A 6,376-nucleotide genomic window follows, 5' to 3' on the forward strand; every position below is an offset into this window, starting at 1 on the left:
TTTTATGTTTAAGTTTCTTAATACAGAACTTTAATAGGTCCAGAAAATGCCCTGGCTGTGATTTCTAAACCCCAAAAACAGATGAAATATCTAATTGAGGAGGGTTTCCCTTATGAATCATTAACCTGCTGTATCCATAACAAGTATAGGCTTTGTCACCCTTTGGACACTACCTTTTTAAACCTTGGTCTTGTTTACCCATGGTTCTGTGATTGTCCCTGAATGCCACCACCAACATTTAGAAGGAAATTTAAATTTAAAGGGATAAGATTATTTTAAGGATTTGAACAAGAAACAGTCATGTTCTTAAGATACTTTATTTTTAAAAGATTTTAAAATCCTTTCCCCCTGCCCTCTATGTATGTACTATCATATCAGTAGGTTCGTTCTTCAGTGATTTTGGGTTTTTGGAATTGTGAAATTATTGGTTCCTGGGTGCCACATTACCTTACATTTTGTTTATTGTAAAGATTCTTTTAAATAAGATTTTTTTGAGTAAAATTAACTCAGCTTTATGTTATCTTAATTATGTAATGTGTTTTTCTAATATTTGATATCAAAAATGAAACTGGTTCTCTGCCTTAAAAATTGAAACTTTATAAAAAGAATACATTTAAGACATTAACATTAAAGAAAGATTTGATGAGTAGTAGTTAAGCACAGGTGCTTATTAACCACTGTGTACATTGTGTAAGTCAAGGAATGAAGTGGTTTAAAGTATTTATTATTGTCAAAAATAAAAATGGAAAAAAAGATTTAGTCTATTGTAGAAAATTATTTCCAAAACTTTCCAGTGAACAGTCTGCTGTAAAGCGAGCTATACTTATATTTTTAGTACATATTTGAGCCTTATTTATTTTTTTCTGTAAGAACAAATAACTTTGGCAGTTGTACCCTCTTGTTTACATAATAGGTAACCAGTACTAACTGATGGCTAGGATTGATGTTTATTTTTTAAAATCTTTTCATACTTATAATTGGATGTCTTTGTAGATTATAAAACTATAAAGGATACTTGTGATATTTCTAAAATTTAGTAGACACATTGATTCCTGTTTTTAACAAAATATTTAATGTACTTATTCACAAGGGCTCAACTGGAAACAAAGAAAAATGACACCAAAGTTTAATATAACAGAGTCCTGCACAGAAGTCAAAGGGCCATCATCTGAGGGAAAAATAAAACTGCCAGAGACAGGCTGGATAGCCAGGTCAGGGCTCCTGGCGGGAGATCTCTACGGTTTCTTACAGATTCTTAAAGGTTGTGGATGTTTCTAGAATTGAACAGTAAGGGTGTTCAAAGCCATATTGATGCTGGGTTCTCCCAGTAGGCCCTGCATGGAGAGCAGGATGGTTCTGATGTCACAGGATTGACCACTTGTCCTCCAGGATGTCCAGGCAGAAGTGGCTCATGTCTGCGTGGTGGTGGTGGTGGTGGTGGTGGTGATGGTGGTGGCGGCGGTGATGGTGGTGGCGGCGGCAGCACGTGAGGAGCTTCCCTTTGGGCGTGCAACGAAGGTAGGCGCTGGGACTGGCGCTGGGACGGGCACTGGGGAACTCCGTGGAGAGAGGCAAACTGTTCCGGCTCTTCCATGGATGGTCCGGGCCCCCGACCCCGACCCCGCCCCTCCACCATGTGAAGAGGTGGTTTGAGTCAGGGAAGGCAGAAGTTCTCTTGCCAGAGGATTATCATGAGAAGCGTCAGCTCCTCCTGGAGCCTGTTGCCCAGAACCACCCCTACCCTGTCTCCACATGCCCTCCACTGGGCCCACAGGTGGCTGCTGGGTCTCAGTTCTGGAAGACTATGCCCACCTTGATTCTTAAATAAAAAGTAATGACAGTTGAGTATTCAGTCAATAATGAATTCCTGCAGTACCAGGCACTATGCCAAATGATGATTACTATATCCATTCACTGTAGAAGACTTCGGAAAATAAGCAAAAAGAAAACCACAAATCTCATCTCCCAAGTATACACAGTTAATGCTTAGGTATATTTGTGTGTGTGTGTGTGTGTGTGTGTGTGTGTAATCTTAAAATTCAGGACAAATTGTTAAAATAGTGAGTGGTAGCTAAGTTTTGGGAAATTCTGAAAGTTGAATTAGGTTAAGGATGAATTTAAATGAATGTGACCTGCTTATAATGGAGCGTTAAGGGAAAATCAGAGATATTTCCCATGCCCTTTCAGGTTAATCTTAGACCAAAAAAAAAAAAAAACAAACAAAAAAACAAAAACCAAAAAAACAAAAAAAGTCAAGTAGCAAAATAAGTCCACATTCCTTGCCAGTAGGCAACAATTCCTTCCTATTTATTTCTGGAGTAGCTAATGTTAGGATACCTTCTATTCCTCAGAATGTAACTTTATAAAGAAATTGTGGAATCTTTAGTTAACAGATAAAGAGCTTATAGATTTAAACCTTTCTGATTTTTCTATAATCCTGAAAATAAACTGGTATTTGTAGTGTTCTCTTTCTATACTACTGTCTTACTTGGAACATGTCTTAATATGTTTGAATTAGGAAAGTTTTTTTTTTAATTTTATAGATGAATTATACAAACTAATATGGTTTGTAGAATATTTTTCTTTCTTTGAATACTTCAAGACTTCTCTGTTCAGGAAGGCTTTCATTGTTTCTCCAAGTTTAAGAATTTTCACTGACAGAAAAATCAGTTTCAGAAAACCTCCCGCATAAGCTTGCTCAGCTTCTGAATCTTGGTTTTTGCAGACATATCAACATATTTCTCTACAAAACAGACAATCATACCACCCATGATTGACGGGTCAATCTTAATTTCCACTTTCAATATTTGGTTTTTACTTAGGAAGTTGTTCAGGACTGTTTTTTAATTCAGAAAGAGTGGCTTCATTTAAAGAAGATGCAGTGGTCACTGTGCACAGTTTATTTCTCCATGGTAGACACTCATCATGACAGAAAAGGCAGAAATGACCCCAGGGATATTGTTCAAGCAGTTATTTTCAGCAAGCCAAGTTGGATGTGTAGGGGGAAAAAAACCTCCCTTTGTGGTCATGTCATTCAGGTTTTTCACGTGAATGGAACACTTGATGTAGGGATTCATAATAGGAGCAGCCATCTTGGGTTCCTTGAAGATTTGTTCTACTCTAAACAACAATTCCTTTTCTACCCGTTCCAGCTTATTCTATTTAGAGGCAGCCAAATAAAGAACAGTGGAATAGTGACCTTTGAGACCATATACCTGAACAAGTGACCACACAACCATGGCAGATGGCCTGGCCACAAGTGTGCTGAAGCATCACAACAGCTAGGAGAGCGCAGATGTTGCTGAGGAGGCCGTTTTCTCCAGGAAGGTTGTAGGTCAAACCCGAGTTGGGAGAGAGATGTGAGGGTCTACTTAAAGACTTTTTAAACATTTGGAGTAATTTCAGATTAACAGAAAAGTTTCAAAGTAGTTACAGAGAGTTCCTGTATACCTTTTTATCTAGCTTCCCCTAATAACATCATACGTGTTACCTGTTTATTAAATTTAGTTTATGAAAACTAAGATTAAATTAACCTTGGTGCAAAACAACCAAACTATAGACTTTATTTGGATTTCACAGTTTTTCTACCAATCTACTAATGTCCTTTTTCTGTTCCTGGACCCGGTCTAACACTCTCCAATGCCTTTTGATTATCTGTAATGGTTTCTTAGCTTTTCTTTGTTTTCCTATACATTGATGTTTTAGAGGAGTACTGGTCATATGTTTTGTAAAATGTCCCTTAATTCTAATCTATCTGATAGATTCTCATGTTTTTACTGGGATTATCATTTTCTGGGGAAGAATGCCACAGAATGGAAGTGCTTTTCTGTTACATCACATAAGAGGAACAAGATACCAGTATGACATCACTGAGAATGTCAACTACCAGGTTTTTTCTCTATTGGAGAGCGATATTCTTTTCAATTCCATATGCTATTCTTTGGAAGTCCGTCATAAACCCAATGTCTGCTCATGGAGGAGAGGGATTACGTTGTATTCCCTAGAGAGGGTATATTCACATATATTATTTGGAATTCTAATGTATGGGTGCTTTGTTACTTCTCATTCAATTAATTTTCATATAGACTCATGTATATGTATTTTATTCTTGTGTGTTATAATAAAATACTATGATTATTTTGAAACTCAAATTATTCTCGCTTTGGCCTGTGGGAGTTATGTCCTGTGACATGACCTCCTCTTTTCCCTTTTGCTCTTCTTTTCTAACACTACAAGATACTCCAGGCTCACCTTTATATGTTCTTTGCCCCAACCCTAGAATCAGCCATTTCTCTGAAGAACTTTATTCCTTTGTTTGGAGAATGGCATTTAGAATCCAAGTCTTGATAGTTGTTGTTCTTGTTGACTGTACATGGACAGAGACATATCTATAATTACTTATGCATTTTTCTGTATATGTTTAAAATAAACATGAGTTTATACTGATATCTCCAACTCCTGATCCAGCACCGCAGGCTTCATCCCAACTTTCTCCTTTTGCTTATTTGTAACTTCTTTCTCTGTCAGTGAGAAACCTAACTCCCATTATCTGCAATTTATTATTTTTTTTCAACTCTAGTGCATATATAATGTAGTTTCAGAATTGCTAACTCAGTACGTTGTAAGAAATTTACCTATGAGATAACAATGCTTATGTACAGTTTTTTCTATTTCTTTTTGTTGTTAGCCTTAGAATATCCAGACACCATTTCCCAAGGTTACATACATAAGGCAGCACCTTTTGTCCCCAACAAAACTTTTTTAAATGACTATTTTGTATAGACATCCAAGTGTAACTTCCCTGTAAGAATCTAACTAAACTATAACTCACCATCAAAATAAGGAAGTGTATAAAAGACAGTATATAAAATGTTAAAGTAGATATGTGTACATTTAATCTATTGCCAACTAAAGTGGCTCTCCCTGTCTCAGCTGATTGTTCAACAACTCTAACTCTAGTATTTTTCTGCTTTTGCTGACTTTCTAGAGTTTTGTGTTAAATTTAGAAGTTGTGATTACTGAAATAGAATCAAAAGTTTCAGTTGGTGAAATTCATCTTCCTTCCACTTTGAATAGACCTTAAAAAATGAAATGTGTGAGGTTTGTTGGGAGTAGGGGAGGGCAAATTTAGGGAAGAGTCTTTCTTTTAGTTGTCTTTTTAAGGGTATTTATTAAAAGGAAATTATTCTCCATGTTTAAATACTGAAAAATTTTGTGCTAATTCTCAAAGTATGAGAATTGCTGGTAACCCTCATGAGGTGCTCTGTATTGAATGCATTGGCTTTTCTTTAGGCTCCAACCACTTTTTACCATAGCATGAAAGGATATTATTGGGTCAGACTATCAGAGCTTAAACTCTTCTTGACTGCCAATATGCTAAAACTTAAGGGGAAAGAGTCTTTATAATCAAAGGAAAATAAATTTGGGGGAAATTTATCATGTAAATTCACACATTCAATAAATTTATTGACCATCAAACACTATGCAGTGAGTCAGGGATGTAAAGATTATTAATACAGTCCTGCCATTGAAGAGAGCAATATTTTTAGAGAGGTATCAAAGCTAATTTTCAATTGTATTCTGAAGGGCAGAGGGTTTTTCTGACTTTTAGGTTTGGTAAGAATTGAGACAGGTCTTGAATTAAGATTGCATATATATTACATTTTCTACTTTTTAAAGAAAAACATAGTTCACATTATTAGGACTGGATGGCTATTTCATCTTTTTGTCAAAATGAGGTTTAGAGGAAAAGTGAATAGTCCATTGACTGAATTTTCTTCATCTTTTTGACATCACTATTCTGCTAAAATTTGTACTTCATATTTTGTTTTTAAATGCTTACTTATTTACATAAAATTATAGGAGTATGTATGTGTTTGCAGGTGACTTATTTTTGTATCCTGAACTTAGGAAATCTAGCCCATGTAGTGCACTCAGAATTTGTGCTTGCCATGATTGAAAATCAGTCATAGTCTACCAGGTTCAACAACAAGATCTGTTTTCTGTGGTCTGAAATTAAAAAAAAAAATTTTTTTAGGCAATTGGCAGAAGAATAAAGATAAACAAGGGATCAAAAATAAATCTCACAGTTTTAACCTTTTATTAATCTTTTTAGCCATCTAAAACTACTTTTAAAAAATCTTGAAACTGATTTCCAAACATTAACTCCTTAAATACAATTAGAATGTGGGAAATTTGGTTTGAAAGCAGCTTTTTTCTTTCTTCTATTCTGCAACCTCTGTTTATAATCTAGTCTTAATGTTGTCACAGGTGAAAATGATTTCAGGACGTTTAAATCAAGTGAGAATGTGATTTCGCCCTACTAAGTTAAGGCACTGAAGAAGGTACTAAAGAGACTGGAATCCAAGTCTGTGAG

General features: G+C 35.6%; 1 pseudogene; it reads right to left on the reverse strand.

Annotated features, from left to right (window-relative positions):
* Positions 1-2,672: 2,672 nt before the first annotated feature.
* Positions 2,673-3,335, reverse strand: LOC129083897 (ATP synthase subunit O, mitochondrial-like; annotated as a pseudogene).
* Between the last annotated feature and the right edge of the window lie 3,041 nt (positions 3,336-6,376).

Source organism: Pteronotus mesoamericanus, unplaced genomic scaffold (genome assembly GCF_021234165.1).
Source record: "Pteronotus mesoamericanus isolate MK-2021 breed Mesoamerican mustached bat unplaced genomic scaffold, CSHL_Meso_final scaffold_167, whole genome shotgun sequence".
Taxonomy (NCBI): domain Eukaryota; kingdom Metazoa; phylum Chordata; class Mammalia; order Chiroptera; family Mormoopidae; genus Pteronotus; species Pteronotus mesoamericanus.